Genomic DNA, 26,788 nt, shown 5'->3' on the forward strand with positions numbered 1-26,788 from the left:
GAAACAGGCTCCAGGCTCTGAGCTAGCTGTCAGCACGGAGCCCGATGCGGGGCTCAAACCCACAAACTGTGAGATCATGACCTGAACCGAAGTCAGACACTCAACCGACTGAGCCCCCCAGGCGCCCCTCGACCCTAAATTTTAACAGTGCAGCGACTGACAAGCTCTGATTTAACCACACTAATCTGTGTATTCATGCATTTACATGATTTTATTATTCTTTGATCATTTTTGAAGTAATTTGGAATATGAATTATAGATATAAATAGGAAAACATGAGCCTCCGTCCTTGGGATAGCTCTCACTTATTTGATAGAGGGACTCTGCACAAGAAATTGCATAAATAGGTTTCCTCAGCCTTTCCAGAGGGAAGCAGTATGATTTGTGCAGTCATATGTGGGAGGCAGATGAGCTCCCACACTCCTGTGACCCGTGACTGGTCAGCAGAGGCTCCGCTTTTGTGGGGCTGATGGGATCGTGACAAGGCTTTGGCTTCCGCTGGACTTGCTCCCTTGCCAGAATTGAGTGCCATGTGAAAGCTGACAGCTGCCTTCCCCACAGTATGCTGGGTCACAGGACCCAAGGAGAAAAAGCCAGAAGTCACAGTGCCAGTTCTGGGGCAGGTGGCCCCATGATAAGCCCCTTACTACCCTCTTCCAAGTCTTTTCTCTCATTTATGTTATGAGAAATGCACTCCATTTCCTACGCACCCTTGGAGGGGCCTTGCGGGAGACGGTTCTGCCACCCTACCTACAGATCGTTTTAGAGTGCCACGTTTATTCCAGGGGCTCCTTGGGGGTTTGCGGGCTGCAGGATGCCAGAGAGCGGTCCCAGCTTGCCTTTTCTCCTCGGCGTTGTCTCAGAAGTCTTTGTGGGGTACTTCTTGCCTTAGTCCCTACACTCGGGTGCTTTCTCCCTCACCACTCTGCTGTTTTCCCTTAAGGTTTTCCAATTAAAGTCTTTTGGGCTTCTCAGGTCCACCTTGGAAAGAGAACCGTATCCCGTGTAGGCACGGGGGCTCACTTCACCGAAACTTCCAGTAGACAGGGGTTTTAGCCCCCTTTGCTCCTAATTGTATTGAAACCTCATTTGTATATCTTGCTGCCAAAAGCGGCTTCGGTGCTTCTTTGATTTCTGCCTTCTGTGGAGCAGCTGTTTTGTTTGTCTCTGTGATTTCCTGGCTGGCTGTTGACGGTGTCTGTCATTCCAGTGACCAGAAGGCACCCTTGCCCCATTCTCTGTGGGTGACGGTGGACACAGCGCTGGTGAGAAACATGTCACGAGGCAGCTCCTTCAGCTTCTCATGGCATCAGCATGGGCTGATGAAGCAAATGCCCAACTTCAGGCTTCAGTCGCCACTAGTTCTGGTGACCTAATTAACTCCCCAGACCACAAGACCATTGGCAATAAAAGAGTGCAAACTCTCCATTAAAATTCAAAGTAAGTACGAGCCCCAAGAGAAAATGTTCTGGCTTTAAGACCATGTCTGGTGAGCAGATGGATGGAAGCCAAGAGCCTGGCTGTGCGCCTTGCCAGTGCTGGGGAGCTCCTCCTCTCCCACGTGGCTTCCTCTTTCACCAAATGATCGGGTTCCTTCTGGCCACCTGGGAAACGCGGAATCAAACACCTGTTTAAGTAGATGTGCTGCGCTCTGGGCCTACCCCCACTGATCCGTCTGTAGCTCCCGACACAACATTCACCAGCGGCTTCACTGAGCATGAAGTGGGGGCACAGGCTTTGAGGACAGCATCAGCAACGCACTTAAACCGCCACAAAGTCGATGCTTTCCGCATTGGTGGGGATGCGCAAGCTTCGAACCTGGGGCCTGCCCAAGTTTGTCCGGACCAGGGGAAGGGAGGTGGGCTGTGAGAGCACAGTACAAGCCCAAGTGAGTCTGCACCCACTGCTGACCTGGGTGCTGGGGCTGAGGCAGACCTTCTCCAGGAGCAGACAGTGACTTTGGCTGGGCTGGTGTTCCAGCTCTAGAGAGAGGAGGGCATTCTGTTGGAAGCAGCTGTGGGGGCCATCACTTTGCATAGAACAGTTCTCTCCTTTGTCTGGGTAGAGCTCGGTTTATGGAGAAAGCTCAAGAAAAGAGGAAGGAGGAAAGATTTTCTTTTAGCCTCTGCATTTGTGTGTGTGTGTGTGTGTGTGTGTGTGTGTGTGTGTGTGTGTGTGTGTGGCATCTGCATTTTCCTTTTTGGCTAGGTGATGTTGGGTCTGTGCTCCTTTAATTTTATTGTCACCACTCTCCTCCTAATAAAAATGGTCATTAAGCACAATTAATTGTGTGGCACAAGGCAAGCGGCATACTTTTCCCAGTACATGAGTGCCCTCTATTCTCAGAAGCTGGATTATGATTTGGGAGAATCTCAGGTGATTTTGGAGGATGGGGCCAGAAGAAATGCCACAGCCTGGTTCTTAAAGCAATTTCTGAATAATTGAGTGGTAAAAAAGGAATCACTGCCACCTTTCTGCAGACCTAAAATCTGCTTTCAAGGTAAAATAATAAATGGGCCCAAACATTCTATTGAGTCCTTAATATGTGCCAGGCACTATTGTCAGTACCCTTCCTAATTAGCTAACTTAAATCTTCACCACACTAGAAGGGAGATAGCACAGTTCTACAGATGAGGAATCTGATGCACAAGGAGGTTAAGTGCCTTCCTAAGGACCACGTTGTTAGCAGTGCTGGAGGCGGGACAAATAGGGTTCCAGGCTACTGCAACCCAACGGCTGCCTCAGGCTTGAAAACAATTATGAATCCTGTTCATCTACCTCCTGGACAATTTAGAAAAAATTAATTTGTAAACATTTTTTACCACAAGGCAGTTCTAAACTGCCTTTTTCTAATATTCAAACACAGTTTCTGGGTGACTCTTTCCCAGGTGACCTCAGTGTTTTGTCCCCTTAGGTCTTCCTCAGGCCTTGGGTCACAAACTTCGTGGCTACCCTGGCCTCTTGGGCGGTTTCCAGTCCTATCCGAACTCTGTGAGAAAAATAATTTGGTGACTTACGATGTGAGGGGAATGTGGGCATGGCAGAGGGTGTAAAAGCAAAGACGCATTTACAGCTACCAAAGGTAGGGGATGCAGGGAGAGGCGAGAGGGCCGCCAGCCTATCTTCTCCCTTCCTCTAGTGACCCTCTTCTGCCTGGGGTCACCTGCTCTCCTAATGTGTCCCAAGTATCCAGTTGCTCCTTTACCATCAGGGAGCAATTGTCTTTAGCTTGTTAAGTGTGAGTATTTGACCCATGTCTCAAATCAGTCTTTAGTAACTACACTTGACAGAGATTTATCATTGATGAAAGACAAGTCAATCTACTGAACTTTAAATCTGTGTTGTTCTGGGAATCAGACCAAGTCTCAAAAGATCTCTCTATAGCATTAAAAGACCATGGTCTTCCGAGACCAGTGCTTTCCACTGTGGCTTCCCTATAGCCACGAAAGATCCTTTATAGACAAATATCATCGGTGGAAGAGGAATGAAGGCAATAGGGGAGCGATCTTTGCAGTTAACTCATCTTTAACACTTGCTGCCTCGCTCTCAGGCCTGTGGAGTGGAAGCCCAGTGGACAAGGCCATCCATGGCAAGTACATCTATGTGCCCAATGTGATAGGGAAAAAAAACCCGATTTCAACTAGATGGTAAAGATAGACTGTTCCCTACATTTTATCTAATTCAATATTAATGATAGGCAGAAAAAACAAATTCAGAAGACATGGAGTCTAACCTCAATTCTTCACTTGTTAATTGTGTGACCTTGAAGAAGTCACCTAAAGGCTCTTGGTGTTTCCTCACGCACTGCATGAAGTGCGTCATCTCCTGCTCAGTGACAGTACTAATGTTAATAAATTCAAGGTGTGTGGGTGGAGTTAGGGTTCCATTTTACTTTGGGATTCTAAGGAAAGTGCAAGACTCTTCAAACCATGACAAATATAGGAAGCAAGCAAGTTTATCATTTTCACTCCATGCTGTATGTACATAGATATATAAATATGTAGTCAGCATCTGGAACATAATGTAAAATCTTTTCTGAGTAATTTCAAAGCATATGCCATGTACTGAATGGAGATTTCTAGGACTTCTCCAATTGTGAACTTCAACACTCACCTCTAATGTATTCCGACTTAAAGTGTGCAACCTTGTTTAAAATGCACTGCTAAAGCATATATTTTCGTGTATTGCTATGTCTGAATGCATGATAACCAGGTTGAAAATCAAATTATCTGTGTTAGGGCGAATATTATAGTGTGAATACTGCCTGCTGTGCTGTGAATGAATCTTGTAAACACAATCAAATGCATCTTTCCCTTTCTCACGCATTCAACAACCCCCCCTGCTCCAAGAGGCGATTCTTCACCTTCCGCCTCTCATTGTCACCACAGTTCATGATTATCATGGGTGACATCTTCAGGTTCGACGCAGTGTGAGCTCTGCCACGTTGAAACTGAGCATTCTCCTTAGAACATAAGGCTTTAAGTTAAAGCCTCTTCTTGAATTAGGGAAACTTTAAAAGAAAATTTGCCCCCCCCGCCCCGTTTTTTTCTAGAGATATGTGAAATGCTTTGTTTAACCACAAGTGTCCACCGAGAAATTGCAGGTCTCTCAACTGTTTTATGGATGGGTAAGAGGAGACATGTAAAGGGAGCCATTTTTGCTCAGTTGCTAATTTACTAAATTATCCCAGCAGAGGGGAGGGGTATGCCCTGTGACATTCAGAACGGACCCTGAACTTCCAGAAGCGCTAAGCCACAGAGAGCTGAAGTCTTTCAGCAGAGAGACTGAGTGAGTCCCGTGCTGTCACAAGGTTTGAGTCACTCTTGCACTGCTGTCTAAATACTTCGTGGAGCTGTGGAGCAGCCATGCTAGTCATTCATGGAGTGCATGGATTTTGATGCTGACAGGGCATTAAGGGAAGACTCCATCCGATAAAAGGAACACCATTGTTCCAATGCCATACAAGGCGAGGTTGCTGTGAGGGCTGAGCAGATGATGGCCCACACCGGGTTATACTAGATCTTTCCTCCCTCTGGCAGCACCCTTACCTTCTGTTGCCAAATCTCCGAAGTTCACAATTGCAACTTCCAGAAAGGGAAAATAAACTTCATGAATTATGGGGTTACCCTGACCAGTTCTTTATGTAATAAGTCAGTTAGTTGCTCCCTTAGCAAAATAGTGTAGGTGATGGTATTAGAGATGAATTTCTCTCTCTCACTTTCATCTTTTCATATTTATCCTTATTTGACCCACAGAACTTATCACCCCATAAAAAGGCCCCATAGCCTGACCCATACCCACTGCAGAGTGCCTGCTCTGGGCAGCCTTCCACTGCTTCCTTGGACCCTCCCCATATTCTGGTTCTCTCCCCATATCTACATCTCCCTGTCTGTGGGACTCTGAGGTACGAGTCCCTAACAGGATTTCAGAGCTCAATTCCCAGGCAGAATTCCTGTCTGTCAGAAGCCTTCCATTCCAGGAAGAAGCAAGGGTGACATTTTAGACGCTGCCGCAGACCAGAGGTTTGAGCAGCTTTTGATCCTTTTAGTTCTGGAAATACGGCTTACAGGGAGCCACCCAACCCCATAGTTAGCCTGGGTTGTTCCCAGGAAACATCTTTATTTATTCATCATGGATTGTGACAACTGGATACGCACAAACCCTCCCAAGAATAGTAATAGGGGTCCAGAGTTATCTTTCAGGCAGGGGTGTCCTTCTCTAGCCCCTGAAATGAACCTCAAAATGGAGTCTTAGAAGGGAAAACATCACAAAAGGAGATTCTTTATGCCAAGTGTGGAAGAGAGAAGGGGTCCTCATGGTTGATACTGCTGTTCTGTTATCAGCAGCCCGTATAGTGAGGCAAGGGCCATTATTTTAGTAACTAGCTGGCTACTACCTCTACCTCCCCTGAAGATCTTCTGGGCATTGACTGAGGTTAGCAGGAAGCAGCCCCAGAAGACACCGGGGAAATACAGGGATCAATCAGCTTTGAACATGGAACCCACGAAGATAATACTTCTCCATCTTTACCCCATACCCTCCCAAGCACCGCTGCTCCCTCCCACCCACACACCTTCCAGTGTGCGAGCGGTTTCTCCCAGGTCCCCTCCCTCCCTTAAGGTTACACCCATTCTCTGAGGCAGAATAGATGAGGACTTCTCTTCTTTGGAACAATGCAAAACACTCAAGCCCTGAAACCTTTGAGTATTGTAGCTGTGGGATTTCAAGATGGACAGGAGTTTGGAAGTCCCAGAGACGTGCAAGAAACAGGAAATAGGATTCCCTATGGCCTCTTAGCTGTTGCCTCACATGCGCTACCCACAACTCAGCAAATATTGTGCTTTGGGAGAAATTTTTTATTCTTGAATAATTGAAACATTAATGACTATCATTTACCACTTACTGAGGGCCAGGTACTGTGCTAAGCACTTTACACACGTTATTCCACTTAATTTTCAAAGATTCCCATTATTATTCCCTTTCACAGATAAGCTAACAGAGGCTTAAAGAAATTAGGTAACCTGCTTAAAGTTACAGTTAGTAAGTGGAAGATTTGGAATTCAAACTGAGGCAGCCTGACTTCTGGAGACTACAGAAAGAATGTGTGTGCGCGCACACACACGCACACGCACACACACACAGAGAAGTAAACTCCCAAAAGGGCAAGGGCATTGTTCTCTGCTACAAACTGCAGCAGAGAAACTAGTTCTTAGCACATAGTAGACAGTCTGTAAAGGTTGAGTGAGTAATAAGAGAGTGGATTTAACCTAAGGCTCTACTAAATTCATGCATTTAAAAAATAAGATGAAACTAATACTTGTCCATTCCTTTAGCATTTCAAATTGGTTGTATGTGTCGTCTCATTTTATTTTCATAAAGTCCTATGCACTTGGGATGGCACACATCAAAAAAAAAAAAAAGAAAGTGGAGCCCTGAGAGGCAGAGGCAGACATTTTTCACAGCTCGTTAGTGATGGTCATAAAAATGGCTAACGTTTCATCATTGCCGTGCATCATGAGCTGCGCTATTTTTACCTTTTATTTATTCAATTATCTAATCCTGATAAATCCCTTATGATCTTCCCTTTATAGAAGAAGGAACTGCAGCACAGAGAGGCTAAGACCTTGCATTTACATATTCACCTTTGGTATGTGTTAGTATTAAATCTGTTCAGAGAGTGGTGCCTGCATCCAGCTCCGGCTCAGGTCATGATCTAACATTTTGCGGGTTCGAGCCCCATGTCGGGCTCTGTGCTGACAGCTAGCTCAGAGCCTGGAGTCTGCTTCAGATTCTGTGTCTCCCTCTCTCTCTGACCCTCCCCTGCTTCTACTGTCTCTGTCTCTCAAAAATAAATAAAAAACATAAAAATTAAAAAAAAAAATCTCTTCAGAGTTAGGATTAGCTCCTGTGTCTTAATGGTTTTTCTTGTATTTTGATTTGCATGACATTTTACCTGAAACAGGTACCTAGGAGATATTTTCCTCTGATAGAACTTGAGGCTAAGAGAAGGTAACAGATTTTCCTGGAGTCAGACAGCTAATGGCATAACCAATGACAAAATGAGACTGGAATCGTGCTGTCCAACAAAATGGTCATCAGTCACATGTTGCTATTTAATTTTTAATTACTTAAAAGTAAATAGCTAAAGGGGCACCTGGGTGGCTCAGTCGGTTAGGCGTCCGACTCCTGATTTCAGCTCAGGTCATAATCTCACAGTTTCATGAGTTTGAGCCCCTCCCCTGCTTGTGCTCTGTTTCTCTCAAAATAAATAAATAAACGTGAAAAAGAAAGCAAACAGCTACAAATCCAAGTCCTCAAGTTGTATTAGCCACATTCCGTGTGTTTAGTTATCCCATGTATTTAATGGGGAACCTATTGGACAATGCACATGATTGTTTCCATTGCTCCTTTGGTTTATTCTCCTAATATACTCATGTTCTTGTTGGTAGCACCATGTGCATGTATTTTCCCACTAGATATGACTTGAATGTTAGGAAACCAAGGCTCTGCATTTAGCCCCTCAGTCTTGCCATCCTTGTTACAGGCCGGGCCCTGCATTGCCCTAGACAACATACAGCCCTGTCTCTCAAGAGATTTTTGCTTTATTTAAGAAGCTAAAACCATTTCTGAAACAACTAAGGAGAAATTCAAAGCCATCTTAGGAGTAAATACAATAATTCCTTACATTTATGTTGCTATCAAGACTTTACAAAGGGCTTTCATATGCCATTGTCTCACTTAAGCTCCAAAATAACCAAATAGGAGAACAGATATAATTATGCCCATTTCTGAGAAGAGAAAACTGAAGTTCAGAATGTATAAATAACCAACTTGAACCGACATGTCAAAACCTAGATGAGACAACTCCTGTATGCATGGTCATATTGGAGAATTCAAAGCAAGAGATATAACCATAATAGGAAAATTTCTGATTTTCATTGTCTAGACCAGGCCCAGTTTAGGAAAAGTAGAGATATACAGGGCACGAATGAAACATGGTCTCTACCTTCTCAGAGCTTGTCATCCAGTTCAGAAAGTATCCATATATCAACAGATAAACCATAAGTCACCAAGCAGCAGATGTGGCAATATGCAGTTTGGCTCCTCCATGCAGCCTCACTACTTAGCATGGAGCCCACCACATAGTAGGCACTCAATATACATTTGTTGAATAAATGTGTGTGTGGATGTAATCAATGATTGGGTCCAAGAGAGGGAACAGGCAATGTATATAATAATTCAAGACTCTGAAATGTGACTCCATCTATTTATGTAGTTGTCAGTTAAAATGTACACTGACTTCTCTCATTGCTTTTGAACTGATTTTCTGATAGCAATTTTTATATAAACACATCTTTACCTCAGGAAATTGGCTAGGGCATTAGATTACCAAGAAAGGCTAAAACTATTGTGGGAAACAGCAAAAACAGTTTGCGTTTAAAGTAAAAATAGGAATGGAGGAATGATATAGGAGAACTGGTCACAGACAGCTAGCTGTTGGGCCCAAAATGCAAGAGACTTTTGGAAAATGTTTGGGAAGATAAGGTTGTCATTTCATTTGGGGTATTTCTGTTACTTGACCCATTTGCTAATGGAAGGGATATTTTGATTTTCTTAAAATATATTGCAAAGCTTCTTGAATGACCTCCCAATGTCGTAGAGGAATTTTGAATTGGGTACAAAACTGCATACTGGAAGGATCAATTCTATTTTTTTTTTTAAAGCTTCCAAGGAAAACTTAAGAATATAGTAGGTCTATGTTTTATTCATCTTCACCATCCTAGTAGACAATGAACAAATAAGCAAATATATGAATTACATTTGGGAGTATTTCTAATCTAATTCCAATCAGAAATACAGATGTAATTATAAATTGTTTAGCACTGTTGTTTTCCCATACAAGTCTTTTCAAACTAAGATGTGCATGGTTGGCATAGGGGAAATCTGAAAGTGGGGAGAGCCCAAAGATCCTCCAAGATTTACCAGTCATCTTAACCACCTGAGTGATGCTACCTCCAAGTGTGAAGCCTTGAATTAGATGATGCTTCACTCTAATACCCATAGGTTCCTCTTTCTCTTCTCCAGGTCCTAACTTAGGAGTTAGGCGTTAGATGCTTCGCTCTAATACACATAGGTTCTTCTTTCTCTTCTCCAGGTCCCAATATAGACCTGATACCTGCACAGGAGCATCTACAACTTATATGAGGACAGGAGAGAAACTTTAGGGGATAATTCTATGAGTCTAGGATATTGCCATCCTCCCTTGTGTGAATTTCTATAACAGCCTCCTCACAGGTCTCTCCGCCTCTAACCCTTGCTCTCCGCAACCCATCTGTCTACAAACTAGCCCCTTATTGCCTGTGAAATAAAGTAAAACCTCCTTGCCCAAGCTTTCAAGGCTCAGCACCATCTGACACTAGCCTGCTTCTAAAATCTAATTTCTTACTACACCAAACTAGACTAACCACTCTGCTCATTGCTTTATAATTATATTTATATTTAGGATGATTCTCTAAGGTTTATCCATACCTGAAATTGAACCTACAGGTTTCTGCATTTCCTTGGCCTATAGTAAGGTGAAATGCTTATTGGATGGATGGATGGATGGATGGATGGATGGATGGATGGAGGGGGAGGGGAGAAAAGGAAGGAAGGAAAGAAGGAGGGTGGAAAGGAAGGATGGATTTCATCCGTGTTTCTTCCAATCCCAACACTATTTTACTAACACATTTTACATTTATTTAGTCCTACTTTGAATCCTAAATCACTGTCTCTACCTAGTTGGCCCTTAGCATATGTTGATTTGAGTGGTTAATTACCTAACTACTTAATTAGACCCATGAGTATTTGTAGAAGGCCAGTTATATAGTAGGCACGGTCCCAGGCACCAGGGATAGAGACAAATGAGCTTCCTGCCCACTGGAAGGAGTTCTCAGTCTAACAGGGGAGCAAGAAAATCACCAGTCAGAGCTATCAAAGATATACACAGAGTGCTGTGTGAGCTCATCGGGAAAATACAGATGATGGTGATTCAATAACACCTGAGGGACTAAGGAAATGTTCCCAAGAAGTGATAATATTTGATCTGATGGATGTTTACTTGTGTATGTCTTTTTTCTTCAAATCTACCAGCACAGAGATTTTGTTTTGACCAGACCCTCATACTTGGTAATAATATTAATCTTTTGAATTTTGAGCTGCATCACCATGATTGGCAAGATTTCATTTCACTATCTCAGTTAATTCTCACAAAATCCACAAGGCAGAAGAGACCATAGGACCTAAGAGCAGTGTCTGTTTAATCTCATGGTCAGTATATATTTATAAGGAAGGTTTTTGTTTGTTGTTGTTCTTTTAATGCCTGCTATCAACCTTTCAATCCCTCTGGGCAATTTAAAAGGATGAGGCTAGTTAGGACAGGTGAGGATTTTCTGGTCTGTCTTTAATGGCTCTGGGCTTCATCACAGCTCCACCTTTCATAATGATTGATTTAGGTCTTATTTTTGGAGGGGTGAGAACTAGGGGCAGGTGGAAAGGCACTTGGAGAATCCAACTTCCCAGGACATCTTTTGGTCTGAGAGTGGATAAATGATGAGAGTGAGAAGCATTCTTTTTCAAATGTGTTCAAAGAAAATTATGCGTCAGGAATACTCTTGCCATAGAGGAGACCAGAGGTCATCCTAGGAATGGGAAAGAGGAGACATTTATGCTGACTAAAAGAGACCAATATCAAACACTCAAGTTTTAAAATGAAAACTGAATTGTGATGAGTTTTGGTGGGACCCCTCCTGCTGAAAGAGCTTTGCCTTCTAAATGTCCGGGGACTCCTCCCTCACCTATGCTAGCGGAGTTTTTCTTGTCTTCAGGAAAGTGCTCTATATAGATGGCAGAAATATGTTCCTGGATGTATGAGAAAGAAAAGATGGGCTTTAAATTGCAGCACAGTGAAAGTTTGTAATCCTAGCACTTTCCCCCAGCTCTCAGTATCTAATCCTTGAAGCCACTTGGTGAAACTCAAAGATTACATGGTAACTTGACTAATAATTTAAGAGCTGCCAAAAGAAAAAATATAGTCCACCTTCTTCTAAGTAAAGATCTGTGTGAGTCATAGTCCTAAAAGCTCCTGTATTTAGGCTGCAAATGTAAAAGCACTGAGCAGAAACTACCCAAACTCCTTTGAAATGAAAACAAACCTGGTATGTCAAAGGCACAAAGATTTGTAGCCATCGCTCATTCATGTAAGGTCCCAGGATACTCATGAATTTGGGATGGTCCAGACCAGAATTTTCTGTTTTGACTGGGACAAGTTTCTTTAACAGAGGGCCATGAAAATGTTGGAAACATTTCCTTTCTTCATGTTGCTGTTGAATTGTTTTTACCCTAAAGACTATTAAAAACACACAAAGCTTTTGGCTCTTAAAATATGAGACCTATTTGTCCTAGTAGCTTTGTTTTCTTGCAAAGTGCATTCTGGTCTTAGGTTGCAAAGGAGTAAGACCTCCTGCCAAGATTTGTGCATGCATGATGGAAGCATTAGCTACCACGTGGTAGTGGTAGTTTGTTGCTCTTCTGTGAAATGTGCCATGTTTTGAGGATGGTGAGTTAGAGCACATTGTGGAGATTAAGAACATGGGATATAGGTCTGAGTCCTGACCAATCAGATCACTGGCTTCATGACCTTAGGCAAGTTTTTTAACCTAAGAGTAGATTCTTCATCTGTAAAACGATGATAACACAACCTACCACATGGGATTGCTGGGAGGATTAAATGAGAGTACGCATGTAAAACCCCTAGCAGGGTGTCTGTTATCATCAGCTTTCAATAAATAATAGTATGTGTTATTTTTGCAATTGCCATTATTCCTACTGTTACTAAATACCATGGTGTCTTGCTGAATCCACATTCTGATTTAAGACATCAGATATTTTCAGGCTTCTAGTGATGGTTTATTGGTACTACTCAGTGCATCAAGCACATTCTGTGCTATGACCTGGGAGTTAACAGTCTCCTGGATCTACGTATGATTTAGAGGATAGTGTGCCATTTTGTTTGATGCAATTAATGAGAGACAAGGACACACTGGAGAATTTCTAACAGAGCCATTGCAGGATGGTGAAATTAAGTCATATGCAGAATAATAAGAAACCTGAAGGTATTTAGCATAAAGAAGACTTAGAAGGAATAACATAGCCCCTTCCAGATATGTGGAAGGCTATAGTATCAAACAACACTTGACTAGATCAGTTTCTCCATCTTGGCATGACTGACATTTTGAGCTAGATAATTTTTGTTGTGGGGGGTGTCAAGTACATTATGCAATGTTGAACAGCATTTCTGGCTTCTATGTGCTAGATGTCAGTAGGAGTTTTGGTGGTTTTGACAATAAAACATGTCTTCTGGAAAGAAAAATCATACCTTGTTTGAAAACCATTGCAGTAGATAAATCTTGTCAAAAAGAGTAGAACTATCACCAGCTTATGGAAATGCCCATGAGGAAGCCATTTGCTCATCCCGTGGAAGTCTTTGTTAAGTCTTTGAAGACTAACTAGCAAGGCCTCATCATGGAATAGACACCTCAAAAAGCAGTGAGCCCCTAGTCACTGAAAGCATTTAAGCCAAGGCCTCATGAGGGACTGTTAGGTTTTTTCTAAATGGAGTACCTATTTTGAGTGGATTGTTGGTATTAATAATTTCCATATTCCTAATTTTACCATATTCTCTATTGTTTTTTGAAACAAATTTCTATCATTTTATTTTTATTAATTATTTAAAATATTTGTTTATTTTTTGAGAGAGAGACAAGAGTGTGAGCAGGAGAGGGTCAGAGAGAAAGGGAGACACGAAATCCAAAGCAGGCTCCAGGCTCCAAGTTTTCAGCACAATGTGGGGCTTGAACTCATGAACTGTGAGATCATGACCTGAGCCGAAGTCGGATGCTTAACTGAGTCACCCAGATACCTATCATTTTAAATAAGATCCCTTAACTGAGTCTTGTCCATAGTCAGTACACAGTTATAAGGAGAGGACCAACATCATGGGGGCGGGTGTGCAGCATTCAAACTCTGGACTCAGCTTTACCACTGTTGGTGGGTTGCTAAACCTCTCTGGGCCTCAAGATCCTAGATGCTTTCATTCAAATCCAACATTCCATGGTTCTGGAATGTTGTTTCCTAATTGTGATGTCAAACCATAAACTTTCTGTGTCACTGCTTCTCTTGTATAATTAGTGGTGTAATTGGTAACTCTGAAACATTCTTATCCACTCAGGTTTAGATAATCTGCTTGCTGAAGTGGTTAGCTTTTAAAATCTGAAGAAGAATAAGATAAAAACTTATGAGTTCTAGAAGAAACATAAATGGATATTACATTTCATTATTAAATAAAAACATATAATCTTTGAAACTGCTTCATGCAAAAAACACAATGCCGTGTATATAGAAGGTAATCAATGTATAGTAACCACATTAAATGAGATAAAAGTTCTCTGCTATATAGTGGATTTTATGTTTAGGATCCAACATGTAGTCTGATTTTTAGAACATTATCATTATTCTCAACTATTTTAAGTTTGAGATACTTTTTAAAAAATTTATAATATCTAACAACATTGCATTATGTTATCACAGATCTTTCTTGCCAAATGGCTTCCTGACCATACCTTTCTAATATGAAGAGATAGCATCAACATGTTTTCTTATAAAACTGGCTAAATGTGTCTATTGCAAAGATAACAAACTGATTTTCAAAGAGGATAACATGTTCTATAACTGTACTTCTTCCAATCGAATTAACCACCATCATCTGCCTAATATGTATTCACTTATGAACTCTAGAGATTTGCTCTGCCTCACATCCCACTTGAGGATGATTAGACTAATAAACCAAGGATAAAACTAATCCAAGAGATAAGAATGGGTAAGGAAGAGATCATGACAAGAAAAAGAAAATGCTTGAACTTTTCAGGCAAGGATGCCCCCATTCTTAGATTTATTATAGATGGTCCATAAGCTTTCTTAAAGTGACTGTGTCAGTGAGAATAGGCCAGGTTATGATGCAGTAACAAATGAGTCCCAAACTTTAGTGGCTTACAACAGTATGGGTTATTATGGTCATATCCATCTTGGGTGTACTTTATACTGCTCCCTGTTCACCATGTTCACTCTCTGTTCATCCAGAACTCAGACGACTATGCAATGTCCCCTTGGGACATTGCTGGTCATAAATTATGGGGAAAAGGGCCTGAAGACACACACTGGCTCTTAAAACTTCTGCATGTCCATGACACACATCACTTTCCACATAGTTCCATGGACTATATAGTAGGTCGCATGGCCAAGCCCAGTCAATAAGGGAGTGAAATATAATTCTCCTCCAGAGAGGGGGCCATGAATATTTGTGAACCATAATATAAGCTGCCATACTTCTTTTCCTGCAGAAGTAATCACGGTGAGCAAAGTTGAGTGACACAAGCCTCAGAAAATGGAAGCACACTGAGTGTCCATTCATGGATGGGGGATTTGGAAGGTCATTTCTTTGTCTGACAACCTTCCTTCCCCACTGCTGAGTTGGGTGGGGGAATCTGAAGCTCTGTCATCTTTTGCACAGCTCCCTGTTAACTTTGGGAGAGAAGGTACCAGCTGTGTCCCTTGATGGAGTGAAGGTGGCAGGCACAAACTGAAAAGCCGTGTTTTCTCATGTAGTTTCCCTGTTGGTGCATCTTGTGGTTGTGTGGCCACCTTGCTAACTAACCACCTGTAGAGACATTCAGAAATCCATGTGTCTGGCCTTATTATGGCAAGATGGTTCCACTGGAGCTGAGTGTGAGCAGGTGGCACTGGTGAGCTGATGTCTGTCTAGTTAGTTTGCCTTTGTGGTCTTCTCTTCCTTTCCAGTCCCCATTGCTTATGACATGTGTGTTGTTGAAACTGTATCAGAGTGAAAAATCTCTCATTGGCCATAAAAAGGGGAAAAACGGGCAAATGTGGCATATAATTTCTCTGCATAAATCTCCTATGTTGCCTTAACCCCTTATGTGACAGGAAAATAGCTTATCTAGAAACTCTTTTCATTGCACATCAGAACACAAATTCATTGTTTTTCTTTCTCCTCTGCATCCTGAAACAGCACACCTCCCAAATATTTGGGAAGCTGTGACTCTGCAAAGCTCCTGAGTATTCCAAAAGAACACACTTGGAGTCTAACACTAGATGATGTCAAATGCTAAATGGCCTCTTGTTTGGGCAGCCAAAGGACATATTTATATTTGAAGTCATCGTCTATAATCTACTAAATTTGTGATTTTATGATACGATTAGGCAGGCTTTTCTCTGCAATGGCCTAAAAAGAAGATAATGCAACGGAAACTGAATTCATTGGATGTATAAACAGTCCTCTCGCTGAGATGGTGCTTTCTCTGGGTCAGATTTCTTGTGATTGGCAGGAAGCTGTGACAGCTCATATTGTATGTTCCTAAGAGGAACATGGATAGAAATGGTCAATTAGAACTGCCACTCAGCCTCTCCTCATGTCGGCTGCTGGTGGACTGCCACTTGGGCTCTGAACTAGCTATTAAGAAGGAGAAATCCTGCTCTCCATTGTCATTGGGTTAAGTGAGGTGATTCCAGAAAAATCTTAATTGCATGCCCACATACCTAAAGTTACAACCCAGCAAACACAAGGCAACTTACGCAGTGGGATAGAATTAGCCATTCTCTAGTAGGTACAGGATAATTCCTTTGAGTAGAATATTTTCCCCTGATTTTTGTCATAACCACTGAGGCAGATCTGCCTCTTGTCCCATTACATAGATTTCTCTTCTGTGCACAAAAAATCTTCCCTCACCCTCACTATGTGTTGACACATTCCCACCCAGAAGCATGTACCATTGCAGCTATGCATGTGATTTTCCTTTCCTCTTTCTTCTTCCAATGCCCTGATTTCAAGATGAATGGGGTCAGCAGCTGGTTGGAGCTGCTCCTTAGCTAATTTCCTCCTTGAGTTTTGAGAGCTGTTGCCAAGTCAGTCATTTCTCCCTGTATGTTTGTTGTAATGTTGCAAAGGAAAACAGAAGGCAAGTTCAGTCCAATATGAAAAACTAGATGAGCAGGTGGAAAAGACATACAGAAGTTCCGTCAATGTCATCATGAAGAAAAGGTCGTCGTACTGAAGGTGAGCTAGAGAGAATGTTGAGCTTGGATCCAGATATCTTGGAAGGGCTCTTTGGGATTAAGTAGGTGGGAAAGATTAAGGAAAGGAAAAGAGAAGAGAAAGGGAGTAAGGGGAGAAGAGGAGAAAGCATTCTATGAAGGAAGGATAGATGGAAATGATATCTCAGATATCAACATGGTCTAGAGACTTTGCTCCTGGATTGACTTGAGAGGAATGAGGAAGCATCTAGACTGATTGGACACAGGGTGAGCCTGAGCAGGGGAATGGCCAAGCAGCAAAATCCTGAAGTAGACTAGGAGGATATACAGGGTGTGAGAGCCCCTCCCTCTGTAAGTCAGAGTCTACCCTGCAATTGCCTGGAGCCCAGATGAAAATGGAGTAGCAGAGAACCACACCTGCCTTATCTCCTATCTTCCAGGAACTGTTGAAGTTACCTCTGGGTCCAGGCAGGAATGGGGAGGAGGGCCTTATCGTCAGCTATTCATGCAGGAGGGAAATCCTTCAGCAAAGCTACTCAAACTATACCCTGTGGTAGAGTCTCAGACTCTCACTTATGGCAGCTCATTTTGAACAGGTGCTTATTTGGGTCAATTCTGTCAGAACATATGTCCTCTCAGATACAAATGCCTGTACTAGAGATGTTGGTGGCTCATTTCAGGAACCAGTACTCATTGAGCTATCCTGAACTCAGACTGGGCTAAAGCTGCAAAATAAGTCAGGCTGGTTTGCTGTTCTGGAGGGGCTTGTGCTCTAGTGGGAAAGAAATGACTATTTCACATGAAACAGCAAAAGGTAGGTGGGGACTTACATTCAAGTACTGAAGGTTTGGTCAGACTTTAGAGCCCTCTCAGATCAGAGAGAGTGGGACTGCTCAGAGATGTCCCTTGGAAGAGCTACATGAGGAGGGGACAGAACAGGAGGAGGAGAGCTAGGAGAACATTCTAGGTCAGGCTGAGGAAGCTTGAGTATATTGGGCAAACTGGGTGTGACATGAGTCTGTGGGGACAGAAACTCAAGAGTTGGAAGGGATTGTAAACATGTGAGAGTTGTTGCTACTGGTTGAACACCAAGTGCTAGGGTTTTGCACCTTCACCATGATAAAAGAACCAGGATTCAGATTAAATACTCAGGCTTTTGTACTATGTATAAAGTGGCTACTAAGTGCTTGGGGCTATGTCAGGTCCTGTATACATAAAAAGCAGATGACAGTGCTTGGAACATAATAGCTATTCAATGCATGTTTGGGAATAATTGAATTATTTTTGGAATTGGAACCTCTTTCTTTCTCTTTCTCTCCCCTTCCTTCCTTCCTAGAGAAGGAAAGACTACCACAATATGTTGACACAAGTGTTGCTTGAAGTGAATTGAAAGATCATGCAGAATCTGACCAGAGTGCTAGGCACCCATATTCATTTGACTCTGGAGAAGCCAAATTTGGCTGTCCAATACCATCTTGAACTCAAAATTTTCAAAGTAGAATTCATTCTTTTCCTCAAACTTAATTTCCGTCCCAACCTTTTTAGAATTTCTAATACAATAGCATCCCTGGACTCAGTCACCCAGACTTAAAACCTCAGTGATCTCAGAAGGAGGGAAGGAGGGAAGGAGAGGCAGAGGGAAGGAAAGGTAGAAGTAGGGAGGGAGGGAGAGAGAGAGAGACTTCACAGAACCAAAATACATAGAATATATTTTGTATTTACAAGAAATAAATATTGAGGGGCACCTGGGTGGCTTAGTCAGTTAAGTGTACCAACTCCTGATTTTGACTTAGATCATGATCTCACAGTTTGTGAGACAGAGCCCTGTACTGGGCTCTGTGCTGACAGCATAGAGCCTGTTTGGGATCTCTTTTTCCTCTCTCTCTGTCCCTCCCCAACTCTGGTGAGCATTCTCTCCCTCTCAAAATAAGTAAATAAGCTTTAAAAAAAGAAAGATCGATTAAGTGGCATTGTTGTTAAAGAGGAAACTATAGTCATTTACAAATGAAGGTCAGATCGGTTTCTGTAGTGTAGTGGTTATCACATTTGCCTCACAAACGAAGGTCAATATTTTATCCCACGATACCTCAGGACACTTAAAAAGAGGGAGAAAATAACATTGGGAGGAACTGTAGGGTTTCCTTCTACTTCCTGACAGCTAGAGCAGAGAGTAGGAGTATTTTCCCGTGACACCTGGCTCCTTTCAGGCCAAGAAGACTTAATGATAGCTCAAAGGTTATGCTAAAATGGACTTAAATAGAATTCTGGGACATGGTCCCAGATGAGAATTCCAGCTTTGTTTCACTTAGAAAGGAAAGGATTAGGGGTTCCTGATTTAGAGCATTCCTGTCTGTGAAGGGGCTGTGGGCTAACAAGGAGAAGCTGGTTTCTGTCTGGAGATGACATCAGGAAGGACTTATATATGAAGACATTTGTGACAGAGTGGGTCACAAGATCCTGCAGTGCAACATCTCTAAAAAATTTTGTGAGTTACGTTTTGGAACTCTCTCTTCTCTTTTGTTCTGCTTTACTGTCTGTCAAATTAGGATCCTCTTATTATTTAATTAACTTCTGAAATATCTCTTTGGGCGTAAGAAGCTTTTATGACCTGTCAGGTTTGTAAGGGGAATTCCATGGCAATTCCTGATAATTCATCCCACAATTCACTCAGCTTCTACCAAATATGTTTTGAGCCCCTGAAGTGATACTGGCAATGTTGTAAATACTGGATAATGGGGGAGGAGATTCACACGTTCATTTATGCCTACTAAGTAGCTGCTGGTAAAAGCCCTGGGGGTATAGCACTGAGAAAGCAGTCACAGGCCTGCCCTAATAAGGCTTCATTTTCAGTCAGCTTGGAAGACCGGTAAATACACACCCAGGTAGGTAACAGTGACAGATGATGGTCAGTGTGAAGAATAGGAAGAAGGGTGAAGGATGTGATGGCGGTTGTGACTTCATGTTTATATCTTATGTGAATGGTCAGAGAAGTTTTCTTGAAGGAGCTGACATTTGGCAGAGAACTGAATGAAGTAAGAGGAACATTCAGATAGACCTCTGGATGAAGAGCCTTCTAAGCAGAAAGAATGGTCAGTGTAGGGGTTCTGAGCAGGTGTGTCTTTGGCCTCTTAAGAAATAGCTGAGAGGTCCTGTGGTAGATTCCATAAAAGGAGGGATAGGGAAGGTAGAGGTGGGATTACTAGGTGGAGGATAAAGTGGGGCAGGGCAGAAGCTGGGATAGAAAACCAATAAAGCACAGACCTTGAAGAAGCCACAGTCGAGGGGGGAAATGCATAAGCCAAGTACTCAGAGTACAGTGTGATGAGGACTCAAATAGAGGAGATCAAAGTGAAAATGGGTATATTGGAGAAGTGGAGATTACTTTGGCCAGGGGAATCCATGGATGGTCCCAGAGAGAAATCACATCTCAGATGCCTATGGAAGACTGAGCAGGGAGTTTCCTGATGGAAGGAGACAGAACCAGCCTTACTAACCGAAGGTGCAGCATATGCAAAAAAAAATAAGGAGGCATAAGAGAGTGTTGTTTGATGACACGAAGGAGTCAGGGATGGTTGAATGTCTGGGTCTCTGGTGAGCATAGTGATTAGCAAGAAAGGTGGTTAGAAAAGCTAAGTCATGCAGACTCTGAAAGCTTCACTTGTTTATGACTTTATTGTACAGCCCATGGATATAGAATCATCAGAGTTGTCAGCAGTAAAATGAATTGCCGGAGTCCAGCTCAGGCAGGTCCAGGGCTCCCCGAAGGATGAAGGATGGACGATGTCAGCGAAAGGGAGTGAGAGAGCTTTGGCTTCTTTCTGATCACCAGACAGGCATCTTTGCACTGATTGGAGAGTCAGCTTTATTTACTGAAAAAGCGTATGGGGTACAAAATAGAAGTGGCAATTGCCTTAGACAATGATTTCTGAAGACAGATTCTTTGGTATGTAAAAATTTCCCAGAACATAGATTGGTAGAAGACTCAAGCATAATCTTTATCAATAGTGACTGAAGTAGGTGACTAGATGCTTATCACATGGGGAAGGAAAAGTATCTTTAGCATTCAAATACAAGGCAATGTTTTTAGCATAGCAAAGGCAAGAGTTAGTTCTTTTGTGAGCAGGGGTCAATAGCCTGTTTTTCCAGGTTTCTTGAGAAATGTAATATTTGTTCCTATAATCACAAAAGAAGAAACTCCTATAAGTTCCTTCACAAGTTCTGATACCAGTCAGCTAGGCACCTTGGGAGTTGGTGCTCAAGCAAAATATGAGTGAGGGGTGGACACCTGTTGTGGGAGGCCCCTGCTTTACTTCAGAAATGCTTTCCAGCAATGAATAACATTTGGAAAGATTATTCTGCCACCTGTGTGAGAGGATATAACTATTTCTACCTCCTTTAGAGCACAGAATTTAGAGTAATACAGAACTGAATTCAGACGAGATCGGGCGCGTTCAGGGTGGTATGGCTGTAGACCATACAGAACTGAATTCAAATCTTGGCTAGGATGGGTATTAGCTGGGTGATCACAGGCAAATTTCTTATGATCTCTGAGCCTTGCTTTCTTGGTCTTTAAAGGGAGAAAAATAATATCTACTTCAGGAGAGTTATGAAGACTAGATTTTTTAAATTAAAAATATTTTAATGTTTATAATTTTTGGGAGAAAGACTGAGTGCAAGGTGAAAGGAGCAGAGAAAGAGAGAGACACAGAATCCAAAGCAGGCTCAGGCTCTGAGCTGTCAGCACAGAGCCAGATGTGGGGCTCAAACCCACGAACCCATGAGATCATGACCTGAGCCCAAGTTGGATACTTAACCAACTGAGGTACCCAGGGGCCCCTGAAGATTAGATTTTAAAAAGTGTTTAGTTTAATGCCCGGACCATCATAAGGTCTCAACTACTTTGTTTGAGTTGCTTTTATTATTGCAGAGTTGGGGTGGAGAGAGGTGGGAGGAGGTGAACTGATGAGGACACCATTTCGTTAGTATAGGGGACTCATGCCAAGGGCCCTAACTATGACCTAGAAGAGAAGTGGGGATAAAAAAGAGATTTAAGAAATATTTATGGACTGTAATTGACATAACTGATAACTTTTTGGCTATGAGAATGGACATATTGGGAAATGAAAATGGCTCCAGAATTTCTAGGGAATACTCAAGGAGATTGCTGGGTGATGTGATCATTATCAAAATCTGGGAGAAGGAAGAAGGAAAGGATATCTAGAGACCTCTTCAACTCTCTAATGGTATGTTGCCTTACCAGGCCACCAAAACTACTCACAATAGAAAATAGGTAATTCCCCCAAGAAAACCCAAGAGCTATCAAGAAGAGGAAATGGACATGAGGTTAAAAAAACAGTTATCTACTACTGTGTCTGAGGCTGGATCCTTCTAATGGACAAAAGTGATATTTCATACATTTTATTTATTTATATTTTAAATTAGAAAGATACCCTGGTGCTATTGATAAATAAGCACTACATGAATAGTCTTGGATGCTGAGGCTAAAAATGGTGATGATGTTGATAGAAATCTTTTTTAAGATGACAGACAACTGTCTGTACATACTAATGGACTTAGATAAATCTGTTACCTTCCCCACACTACAATTCTATGATGCAGCTCTAAAGTCTAACACTGTAAGTGTTATGAAATAGTCACAGATGGTGCCTAATGCAAGGGTGCCATCAGCCATGTGACTCCTACCTCAGTCCCATTTGCCATGTAAAAATGACATTTCTCAGAGATTACTTTGTAAATTATAGCATCTCAGGGAGTATTCTAGAGTTCTCTGAATGGAATATAGGAGAGTTACCTGGAGAGGAGAGATGGCAGAGCAGTATTTATGGACAGCGTCCAGAAGAAGGTCTCTAGTCTGTCCATTTCCCTGGATCAGCTCACCCTGAAAGCTCACCCGGGTGAGTTGTACTGAACACATAATTTTTCCCTAGATAATTTTTTTATATCAAAGAATCAAGTTTATACAAGCTTAAGCCACATTGCAAACAAGAGTACTTCCTGGATGGAGCATGAGTAATTAGCTGTGAGAGTCATGACCGTTTGGCCCCCAACCCATATTGACGTTTCGAGACACACTGTAGTAATCCACATAGTTTTCATAACATAAAAGGCTGTTCCTTTAATGAACATCTTATCTGGGAAGCCCAGCTACAGCACATTTCTAGAACCTCATAATCACGTTTCCTTTATGTTTTAGTGCTCTTAAGCTAAATAGGGGGTAAAAAAAGAAATGGATGGAGAAAAACATCAAGTTAAAATTCTGTGCAAAAAAACTACTCCAACATTAACATGTTTGGATGGACTGCAAAGCAAAATACATGCAGTTATTTCTCATAAATATTCTGCAAATTCTCTGTATTTTCCTTGAAGTGGCAGCAGATCCAGGAATCTTCTGTTCCACAGCTGCTTATGAGCATTGTTATGGTGGGGCATAAATTACAGAAGCCAGGATTTCAACCACTGTGCAAATGACTATAAAGATTTCTGCCTCTTATTAACTACCGGTCTGCCACTAGGTTTATGAATGGAGTTAAAAGTTCCAAATAGCTTGGTAAGTGCTCTCAAAAGCACTGAGGAAAGTTTTTCACAGTAGTGGTGGTCAGGCACAGAGAGAGGGAAAGAGAAGGAATAGAAACACTGGGAGCCCCTCAAGCGCTGGTGGTGGCCACCCGCCAGTCATGGCCAACAGGAGTGCAGTTTCTGTGCTAAGTAAATAAACTTAATTGTAAGTTTGGAAGGCCACAGAAAACATAAACCAAGAGTTCTGTTCCAAGTCTGAAATGTCTCCCTTGAAAGTTTATGGAAATGAGAACTGTTTCTTTAAAAATCAGAATCGAACTGGCTGGAATTTGTAACTGCCCAGAACAGAGCCCCAGGGGCCAGCAGTTAAAAATATGATTTTTATAAACAAACCTGACATTGCAAACTTAATGCAAAACCTTATGCATATAGCATCACTTATGTGTGCAACTTGTTTAGATCAGAGCTGCAGGAAGACAAGTAAAATTGGCACATTAACCTATTTAACAATGTTTTATATACACTGTATTTTGAAGTTGATGGTGATGTCCCCTCACCTAGCCCTCTAAGAGTTAAGACTCTGTGGGTATTTTGTTCTGAATTTTTCAATGCCTATGTTTAGAAAATTCAGCTCTAAGTATATGTTTAGTACATAAAATATTCTGGGTGCAAAATTTACCTTGCTACAGAATTCCCTGGTGTGTCACCAAATTCATTCCACTGAATTGAACTTAGAGAAACAGGATGAACAATACTTAACTAAGGTCCTTCCCTCTCCTGTGCTTAACGACTGAAAAGAGAGGGGGCTTCTTTTTTCCTCTGGAAATTTATTAGCCAATATTCCATCACCCCAGTTCATCTCCTTTGGTGTTTGAAGAGAAACCGCAAAACACTAGCTGTTAATATTGTTTTTAGCCTCACCCTCTTGCTTCACCGTATTTTGGTTAGATTTGCTTTTAATATGACACTTTGCACAAATTTAATTAAAATCATAACAGCTCAATCCTGTATGTTTGGACAACTGTGGATATCAACACAGATTTCAGGGACTATGAAAGAGATCTAAAAATCTTTCAGAGTTGAATGGTTGGTTTATGAATAATGGAGATGGAAAAATCTGTTTCTTAAACACAGAAATATTTGACACGACTAAGACTCATTTGCTTAGTACAGTTATTCCAGAGGATCATGTTTTGCTCTTGAAAGTGTTCTGAACGACATGGTTTTGATTTGAGTTTGAATCCTCTTCCTCATGCATGAGGTCAGTTTATCTGTGTTCTTAGTATGATCCCAAACACCATTGCCCCACCCCATACCTCCCTTGAATACCCAAGTTGGTAATCTGTCCTTCTCTTTCCTTCCACACTTGAGCTTACAAAACACTTTTGGGTCTTTTAGATGGACAGGAGGATTTTGTTATTTGCTGAAGATCTATGGCTAGCTTTATACACCTGATGGGTGGAGGATGGTTAAGGATGGCCGGGTGATTTGAGCTTGGAAAAGACTTACCAGATGGGATGATTTTGAAGAGGTTTGGTCATTCTCTTGGATGTGGTACGTGTAGTACTTTCTGCATGATTTCTCTGAAGCGATTAACCACTGTATTGCTTATTTCCACGGTGCATTCTGTGATCTTCTTGGAAGCATGTGTACTATGCTTAGTTCTACTCTATTAATTATATGGGGTATCCTCAAATCTTTCCTCTATTGTTTTGCTATTAAGGATTAACAAAACACTTTCTACCACTCACTTGTGAAACTGCATCCTTCCCCTTCTCAGAGCCTCCTCTCCATGCCTAGGGAGGACTGCTTTTGGAATATGTAAATTTACACCTCTAAAATATCAAGAAGAAAACCTCTAATGAAAACTACAACATAATTTCAACCACAAAGAAGATGTTGAATTCCATTCTGACATGAATTGGAATGGAATAGATGTCACAATACAATTTAACATCATGAGATTTACTTACACCCACAGAAGTCTGATATGGGGAGGTGAACTAAGGACAGGGCATCCAATTTTGGTTCTAAATATTGCTGGGTTTTTGTGGGATTCAACCAAACCCTAAATGCTAAAAGAACGTCTCTTCAGATTAAGTTGCAGTGGATAAATATTCAACTCTGGGTCCGTTTACACTCAGATATTTTGTTTGCATTCCCCCAAGTTCCCAGTAGTTATAGAGATGCTGGCAAAGGGGAAAAGGCTTCTTGTGAATGTCTCCTATTCAGTAATATCCCTGAATGATCACTGTCAAGATATTTAAATTTGTTGTCCTTAAAAATCCAGGCCTGCATTTTGGTCAAGGTTGGGACAAAAATTATTAACTTCTCTCCTCTATACCAAGTAATGCCTGGCTAGTAATTTACTTGCATTAGGAAGCCGAGTAGGGAACTTGTGCTACTTACATGCAATCTTCTCATTGGATACTTTAGCACATCTATAAATTCACTTTGATGAGTTCAAACAGAATTTCATATGTGCAGGAGAATAAAATATCATCTCCTGATTGTTGCCTATCTGACCTTGAATGTAAAATGGGTGTTGAGCCATAATTTTTGGGCCTCTCATTTGTGCAACATAATGAAGAGTCAGAAAGGATTTATTTTTAAAGACATTTCACAAGTACCATTTAGAACCATATTAAATTATTTTCTATTTTCCGTGCTTACTACCTTGCAAACACTGCCAGTACTTCAGAGACTATTTTTCTACTTCCCAGTGCCAACAGAAAATTGGATCTAGGTATCTATACTTATAGCTCCTGTTGGATCCAGAGTTAAATGTTTTCAAAACATTAGTGGTCATGTTACATGACTGTGTTTCAGTAAACTCTTCTTGTTTTCACACCAGCTGATGATGCTTAACTGAAAAAACATGCAGCCTGCATCATATGGCCACAGCACCTTATATTCCAGGGAAATACATGCTTCTATAGGATCTATCACTGGGTAGATTTCTTCCTATTTTTTCATTTTGGCTAAGGGTTGCAATAGCACTAATTAAGTCTGAACAATTATTATTTTTCTGATCTTTGGTATTAGCAACCTATAAAAATCTGGAATCAAAAAATTCATTTATCTTACTGTCAGAGCTTTGCCTAATATTCCTTCTCCTTTCACTTTTTCATTTTTTTCTTTTTCTTTTCTTCTTTTAAACAGTACTTCAGGATTAGAACATGCATCTCTATCTCTTTTTCTGCTGAAAAATAACTAAGAAAATTTACTTCTATTAATCAGAGTTATGGCTAATTTTAAAATTTTATGGCACATGTCTTTCTCATTCACTTATACATTTTCTTCTGATTGCCAAAAAGTCATTTTATTTACTTTTAATGGAGACAAAATTGGACAGTGTCGCAAAAAAGAATAAAAAAGACAAAAGTATTATTCATTCCTATTTCTATTACATAGAGAAAACAATGTTTTTAATATTTTGGTATGTATGCTCTAGTCTTTAAAATGAATATTTATTATAAAGATATTAGGCAACTTATCTTATTTGCTAAACAGTAACTGTCTATATTTTCACTTGGCGTTTGCTTCCATACCATAGGATTATAATCAAACACAGTTTTTCATGGTACAGTCACATAATTAGCCA

The 26,788-nt window shown here is 41.3% G+C and overlaps 1 long non-coding RNA gene across 1 annotated transcript in view; it reads right to left on the reverse strand.

Moving 5' to 3' along the window:
- LOC115289896 overlaps nucleotides 1-25,078 on the reverse strand; it is a 37,537-nt gene extending 12,459 nt beyond the window's left edge. Inside the window, exon 1 of the long non-coding RNA XR_003907858.1 lies at nucleotides 24,694-25,078. This is a non-coding gene — a long non-coding RNA (uncharacterized LOC115289896). The remainder of the gene's footprint in view (nucleotides 1-24,693) is intronic.
- Nucleotides 25,079-26,788: the final 1,710 nt, after the last annotated feature.

Source organism: Suricata suricatta, chromosome 4 (assembly GCF_006229205.1).
Source record: "Suricata suricatta isolate VVHF042 chromosome 4, meerkat_22Aug2017_6uvM2_HiC, whole genome shotgun sequence".
Taxonomy (NCBI): Eukaryota; Metazoa; Chordata; class Mammalia; order Carnivora; family Herpestidae; genus Suricata; species Suricata suricatta.